Raw genomic sequence first — 8377 nt, forward strand, 5'->3', positions numbered from 1 at the left:
GCTGTTTCGATAACGCCTTCAAATGCGGCATGATACCTCACGCATTCCGGAGAGTTCAAAGAGTGCGCCGTAAGAATGTGACGGAAGATTACAATAATTTTCATTGTGCGAATCGTGTTTTACGTGAAATTCTGGTGAAGGGATAGGGACATGTATCAGATTGCATAAATTCGTACCTAGTCTAGTGGCCCATTCATATTACAGAAATGCCAATTTCTTTAGACTTCTCGCTGCGACTGGAACGACGGTGCGGCGCCAACAAAACTGCGCGTTCTGCCGATTTTGGATGACCTGTAGCGAGAGAGCATACCTTCTTTTCACTAGCCTCGCTTTGAAGCTCTATTTGCTCTGAATCATGGAACAGCCTCATTGGATTATCAGGCTGGGTAACGAGGATATCGATATCGACGGACTCATGATCGGAACACGTAGCGAAAGTTAGGCTGGCTCTTCGGCTACGCTAAGTCGGGAGAAGGCTACGCTGCTAAGGAAGAACGTCGTATGAACCATCAGGCGTTGCCAATTTTCTTTCGGAAAACAACGAATTTCTGGAAAATTTGTGAAAATTCATCCTTCAATTTTTCGGAGGATTTTATGAAATTCGATCTGAAAAATCTGAAAATTTCGAGGAAAAAAATTCATGTATGTATGTATAAAGCCGCTTTTATAGCACTCTTTGGCGCTCTGCGACCCCTAGCTGCCAAAGTCCCCTATCCTCCCAAAGCCCTTCAGGGAGTTGACAAACCCTCATTTCTTCTGAAAGCCCCTGTCGCCACCTTTTCACTGCGCGTCCCCTTCGTCTCCTCCCAGGAGGAACCCGATCAAGCAACTTCTTTGGCAGCCTTTCGTCCGTCATTCTTTTGACAGCGAATTCTTTCGAAAAACATTCATTCCTCTCTTCAAAAATAGATATTTTCTGAGAGGAAATTCGGCAACATCCGATCGCTTATACGGCGTTTTTCCTTAGCACGGCAGTCGGCAAAATACAAATGGCATCACGTCGCCTAGCGTCCGAGGGATACGATTCCCGGTCAGCGAGGGTGGGAGGGGGGAGCGGGAGGAAATTGAATGGGTCGCGCCTAGATTAAAGTCGCGGAAAAGCGCACTCGACTCAACGAGCTTCGATTAAGTGACTGAGGAGTGGAGCCGGGCTCGGGCAATGTCGATGCCGGGCTACTTTGATTCCAATTAGCCTCCGCTTTTCCCTTAATCAACGCTCAATGGCCTCCAAACACGCCGATTATCCTTGTGCCTCCTGCGCTGGGCCTTCGCGCCCTCCGTGTACTTTCGGCGGTTTCACCCCTCGATGTGGGTCAGTCCTGCGCCGAGACTAGAAAGACATCATCCCCAACTGGACCGCGTTAAACAGAAAGGAACCAAGCCACATCAGCTATCGCCAAATTTAATTGGGCAATTCAATTTTTAACATGAAAACGATCGCGCGGATTTCCGTGCAAATTTCAGTGAACAATCTCCACAGTTTCAAGAAAATTCCTTAAAAATTTCAAAGGAATCCGCACAAACGTTCTCTCGTAAAAACTTTAAGTGCCCGGTTAAGTTTGGCAATCGCTGATGTGGCTTGGTTCCTTTCTGTTAAACTCGGTCCAACTAATGTCTCGGCAACGATGAAAACGCTCATTTTATACTGCCGTGCTAAAGATGAACGCCGTATGAGTCTTCAGGCCTTGCCGAATTTCCTTCGATAAAAAACGAATTCACTGGCAAAATGGAGATGTTGCATGTGTGAGGAATTTGCGATTTGGATTGTATTTTGCAAAAAGGAACCACTAGCATTGCAATGATGCCAAGATTGTGCAACTTCATCCTTTGCAATAAAATTGCGGAAATTGTGAAAAAATATGAAATTTAGATGGTAATTTTGTCTTAAATTTACAGTTTTTAGCGAGTAAAATAGAAACTATTAAGGGATAATCGGGGTTTTACTCCAAGACAAAAGAAGTTGCACAATCTTAGCAACATTGCAATGCTAGTGGTTCCTTTTTGCAAAATGCAATCCATTTGACTGTTAATTCTTATGTAAAAGTTTGCGCGAAACACGATGGTGCCACTGATTTTCTCTGAAATCAACTCCCAAGCTCAAAAAAAGCTCTCAAGTTGAGGCCAAAATGGAGGGGATGTCCCACCCTACCCTGAAAGTCCACGTCTACATCAAGACAAACTCTCCATGCAAAGATAGGGAGCAAATACATTAGCAGGGTAACCATGTTTTCAGTTTTGGAGTCCCCAATTAAAGTGGCAGCCCTGTCAATGTATTTGCTCCCCATCTTTGCATGGAGAGTTTTCCGTTCATACGGCGTTTTTCCTTAGCATGACAGAATGGTGGCGGAGCCCTGCCTTAAGGTGCCTCGGGCGAGGACAGTACTGCCGTGCTAAGGAAAAACGCCGTATGAACCTTCAGGTGTTGCCAAATTTCCTCTGGCAAATCACTAATTTTCAGGAAAAGTTTTTGAAAATGTGTCTACCAATCTCAGATAATTTTGTTTGTAATTTGATCGAAAACTTCTGAAAATTTCAAGGAAAAAAATTCATAATTATCCTCAAAAATGAACATTTTATCGATGGAAATTTGGCAACTCTCTGATGTTCATACGGCGTTCTTCCTTAGCACGGCAGAGTAATGAAAGCGACTTAATGAGAGCGTTTGGGGGTCGGGGTCACTCGGACAAACAGTTTTAATTAAAGCGAATCGCCACACCGCGCTGCGCGCCGATCCGAAAACACGGCTCCAACTGAGCTTCTGGGACTTGGCTGCCTGCACGGATTTCTTCGCATACATTTCATATAATTGACCTTTTGACCCATACAATCTCTAGTTACACCTCGCTGCATGCATCTTAAAAAAATACATTTAACATGACCTCTTCTCGCTGCATTAAAGTGTACCGCGTTGCGTGCAGAACTGAACGGACCAGAGAAGTCAAAACGCCTTCAATTTTCTGAATATGCAATATGGGCGTCCTTAGAACGCGAATAGTTGCATCCAGGCGTTATGATCAACGTCGTTCGGCTGCGTCCCAGAGTGGATCGAGTCAGTTAGAGGTCGGACATGAATTTTTTTACTAAAACTGCAAATTTTGACGCTTATTCCGTCACATTTTAAATTGTTAGGGTTCTTTCATCTACGAGGAAACCAATGAGACCACTTTCAGAACCTCATAAATTTGTATGAACGGAGTTATAAGCGTTTAAAGTTTCCAAATTTTGTCCGACTTCTCCTACTCACTCGATCCACTATGCGTCCGTCAACTATCTTCAATCGAATACCTAAAAAATGGAGGTTATGTCTTGCTCTTCTCAGATACCTCATTCTTTCATTCTTGATCTTACCTTTATCCTATACTACCTACTCAAAAAGAAGCAAAATGGCAAATTGACATTGCATTCTACAAGTTGAAAGTATCAATTCAGCAAGAAACAGGATTTTTGTGTCCAAAAATTGTGAACAAAATAAATGAATTATGGGAATTTCAAAGGATTTCAAGTACATGGGCTTTTCCGTAAGGTTTACGGATTTAAGGACTTGAAAATTCGAAAAAAAAGTAAATAGACGGATTTTCTAAGAATTATCGCGGAGTCTGTTCCCGGTCATGGAAGTATCATGACCGTGAGGTTACTTTTTTTCACGTGCTACCACCGACAAGTATGATAACGACAGATACACCATATGATGTTTTTAAAGTCTTACGTACGCCTTGAATTTCACTCAGTTCGTATACTGCCGTGCTAAAGCCGGCTCCAGACTACGCGGCATTCGCCGAGTACCGAGCCGAGTAACGAATATTCGGGGTTCGGAAGCGACGGGCAGATTCCACTGTTTTCACGAGTGTACAGCGCCACACTACTCGTGAAAGTCGTACTTGGCTCGTCATTTGGCAAATAACGAATTTCTGATGGGAAAGGACAAATGTTCGCCAAGTGAAGAAAATACACAGGCAAACGCTGCACCTCTTCGCCCCCTTCCTACAAAACTATAGCGAACATTCGGCGAGTGAGGGCGAGTAGTCTGGATGGCACCACGATGTTGCCCCGATGTCGCGATGGACGCTCGGCTTCGCGCTCGCGATCCCTTTGACTCGTGTCACAAAAACCGACTTTTAGCGGGTTGGGGCGAATGCCGAGCCGAGTGACTCGCCTCGCGTTAACACGAGCCAAGTAGACGCGAATGTTCCATCCAGACTACGCGGGACTTGCCAAATATTCGGTATTCGGCGAGTAATATTCGGCGAATGCCGCGTAGTCTGGAGCCGGCTTAAGGAAGAACACCTTATCGACGGTGAAACTACCAAACCACGTATCTCGTTTGCGGTGTTTAAAAATCTACGCTCACATTTTATTTTTGGAAGTAGACCAAATCAATATCATTCCTTGAAATTTTCACAGAATTTTCTCCGCGCGAAGGGGAAAAATCACAGAAATTTTCAAGGCTGGACGTTAAATAGTTTTTCATTTAAAAAATAAAGTATGACAGGAAGTATGCGACGTCGCAAACCGAGATACGTGGTTTGGTAGTTTCACCGTCGTTATGAGCCTTTTGGCGTTGCCAGGTTTCCTACGTGAAAACCGAAATTGATGGAGCATTTGTTAATATTAATCCCCAATATTTTTAGACAATATCGTACGCACTTAGATTAAAATATCTGAAAAATTTCAAAGAAAAATGTGCATGAATGTCGTTAAAAATACATGTTTCATTAAGGGCTATTTAGCGACTCCCGCCTGCTGAGATACTACATTACAGTTGAGAACCCCGTTGAGAATTTAATTATTTTTGTCAATTTTATGCAGAAAGTTTACGCGCCTACATGGCTTTTGATTGAACGGAACCACTCTATACAAGTTGGTGCAAATAACACGCGGCAAATTATCAACTGATCAAGATAACCACCTGAAAATTAACCTCGAGGTTACCCAAACAAGTTTTGAATTGGGTACCACATGGGGAAAGGCGACGGGGACGTCCCATAAAGAGATGGTGGCAGGGCGTTGACGAAGAGATGTTGCGTTGTTAATTGCCCGATAACTTCTGGAAAGATAGGCACGTGGCGTTTGGGTTCCGCAGAACGCCAGAGTGGGATTGTGGGAGCAACATTTATGTACGTGTGTATTTATGAAACTGCCAAATTATGATTTTTTTTTTTTTTTTTTTTTATTAGCACAAAATAATAGAACAATTGTACTGGGATACACTTAGACCTATAAAGTCTTTAAAGTGCTTAATTTAACTTAGCTATTAATGTACTTATAGCTATACTTAATTTTTAACTTAATTGTACTTACTACCTATATAAAACCGGAGAATATATTAAAACATAATTATTACAAAAAATAAAAATGTCTTTTCATTTTATCTGAATTACGACGGGCCAACCCGTCCGAAATCGAGTGTCTCCTGACAAGTCCTAAGAGCTATAGGAGGCGTTCATGGTTTAATTTATAGAGTGAATTTTGAAAAACCCTGGATTCCAAGCTCATGGGTTTTCCTGCGTTTTAGTCTCCTTACGCCATCATCCTTGATCAGCAGTGCTAACGCTTCTGGGTTCGGATGGTTGTGTAATCGATTTTCGTAGGAGACATACATTTTAGTAATGTAATCCTCTACAGAGTCAATGTTGAGATCCGCTCTGATATCTGCATTTCTCTCATACCAATGGGCTTTAACTATACTTCTAAGGATCTTCATCTGAACAATTTCAAGCCAAATTATGATGAAATGTGTACTATCAGCACAAACTGGAACTGAGCCGCATACATCTCATTCCTTGAGATACTATATAAGACGCTCTTTCCATGGAAAACTCAAAATCCGATTTTTCGGCTTGATTTGATAGAAATCGTATCTCTGAAAATTTTGCCCCCGTGGATTATATCCCTTTTCTCGTTAACGGTCGCAGATGATAATGACAGGCAAAATGAGACTTAAGGTGTGTAGTGACTTATTATATATCTTAGTCATCGCGTGGTATTTTGTCATTTGCCGCCTCCTATAAGGACGGTTGCAAGCCTTGACTATTATATTGAGCAATTCCACGAATTCCTAGACCAATAAATATACGCAAATCCCTCACAGTTTGACAATGGCGGTCAAACGAAAGGGCTAGAGGCGTCTCGCGCCCGTCAACAAATCCAATTTAGGTTTAGGGTCAAAGATTACCTCTTGGAGCCTCTGCAAGCATGAAATTTGAAATCTTCCTTATTTCACGGAGCCCACGTAACCGCATTTGGTCCGAGGTAATTTTGCGCCACCGTATCAAAGAAAGGAGAGCTTAGCGGTCAGGAATACGCAATGTAATTTGAACTGCAATTCACCAAAATTTGCGTCAGTGTTCAGCAGAATTATAAATCGGCAAACCCTTTCTCATCGATCCATTACAACCATCCATTTGGATTACAACCAAAACTGGAGCGAAATTCAAAGTTTAAGGTCTGGAAACCATAAGTGGAACCGGTCCTTTATGTGACACGGAATCGCTTACGAACCCTTTTCATCAGAGGCGGACCCAGCAATTTGGCAACACCGAATTTCCTCCATTTAAACCTATGCTTAATAATCGATTCTTGTCGGAGCACCTGGCCCCTCCGAGAATCGATATAATTCCATGGGTTTGAATGGAGAAGAAACAATGTTGCCAATTCGTTGGATCCGCCGATGCTTTTCATAGCCGAACTCGAACCTGTCCTGACTGGACGTTTTTAAATCAAAAATAACTGTAACACGAGCCCCACCATGCATGTATTCTCGTGGACCTCGCGGTTCATGTCAGAAAGAATGTAGTTCCTTTGGATTTAAATACGTCCAACTCTGTAATCAACTCACGAATACGATCCTACGAGCAGAAACCAGTGGCGTGGCGTATATTGCGATAATCGATTGTTATGTCATTTAAACCTACGTAGAAAGATCGATAAACAGGGTGTTCGCAGCGAACACCTTGATAAACGATTCTTTACCATAGGTTTAAATGAAATTACAATCGATACATCGCAATTCACGCCACGCCACTGGCAGAAACGGGACCGGTTCCAAAAAAACTTGTAAATCTTGAGCCGGAAGCAAGAGCGGGTCCTAAAATCAACGATCATATTGATTCCAGTATCTATTCAGGTTTTTAAAAAGTCTTTTTTTACGTTACTTAAACGTACTTTAAAGCACACTTTAAAATCTTGCCCCTTTAATTTATCGCTCGAGTGCAGCTAGAGGAAAATAATATCCAGTCTCATTTTCTCACTCGAGTCTGGTATCAGCCTAAAAACTCGTTGTGCGGCTCCGTGGAGGGACAGTTCCGAAAAACAAAGTTTCACCTGCGCCGAGACCCTCGTCAAATTCTCGCTGCGCCACCGAAAGGGCACAACCCACCTCCGCCGTGAGCCTCGGAAAGCACGAAGGCATACGAACGGCAGGGCTCACCTGGGAGCGCAGTTAGGTTTTTGCGTCAGCGGAGCCCGTGGAGTGAGGGGAGGATCCTTGGCAGCATTATTAATGAACCGGGTTGATGATGTAACTGCCGCCTAACGCAAGTTCTTAACTAATAAGTTTTGTCTTCCGTTATTGACTCTGGAGTCGAGTCTCTGGCTCGAAATTTGAAAGCGTCATTTTCGAGACGTTCTGTTTCACGAGGAGCAAGGCGAACTCGCTGTCTTCTTCTTTGGCAGCCCTGGAGTCGATTCATCTTAAAACGCTCATGAAATCACTCGTTATGACTTTAAATCGCCTAAAATTCCTTAGGGTATTAAAAAAATGTTTAGCATTCTGCCGTGCTAGGGAAGAACACCGTATGAACCTTCGAGAGTTGCCAACTTTCCTTCGATAAAATGTTCATTTTTTAGGAAAGTTATGGATATTTTTACGAGAAATTTTCAGGAACTTTAGGTGAAATTAGCAAATGGGTGGTTTTTATGCGAGGATTAAAAATAAACAAGTGGTACGGAATAAAACAAAATAATATAAACTATGCGAAACGATAATCCGGGTATCGGAACATCGCTGTTTTGAAAACGCCTTCGAATGCGGCGAGATACCTCACGCATTCCGGAGAGTTCAAATAGTTGTATCATTGCGCCGTAAGAATGTGACGGAAGATTAAAATGGAAATACCCTTCATGCACGCTGGAATTTTCGATTTCCGTTCACATTTTTGCAGTCATCAACGCATAGCTAAAGTGCGTTTCAGGTAGAATTGTACTTAGCAAATGGGTGGTTTTTATACGAGGATTAAGAATAAACAAGTGGTACGGAATATAACAAAATAATATGAACTATGCAAAACGATAATCCGGGTATCGGAAATTGACTGTTTTGAAAACGCCTTCAAATGCGGCGTGATATCTCACGCATTCCGGAGCCATTACCAATTCCATA

This window comes from Bemisia tabaci, chromosome 5 (assembly GCF_918797505.1).
Source record: "Bemisia tabaci chromosome 5, PGI_BMITA_v3".
NCBI lineage: Eukaryota > Metazoa > Arthropoda > Insecta > Hemiptera > Aleyrodidae > Bemisia > Bemisia tabaci.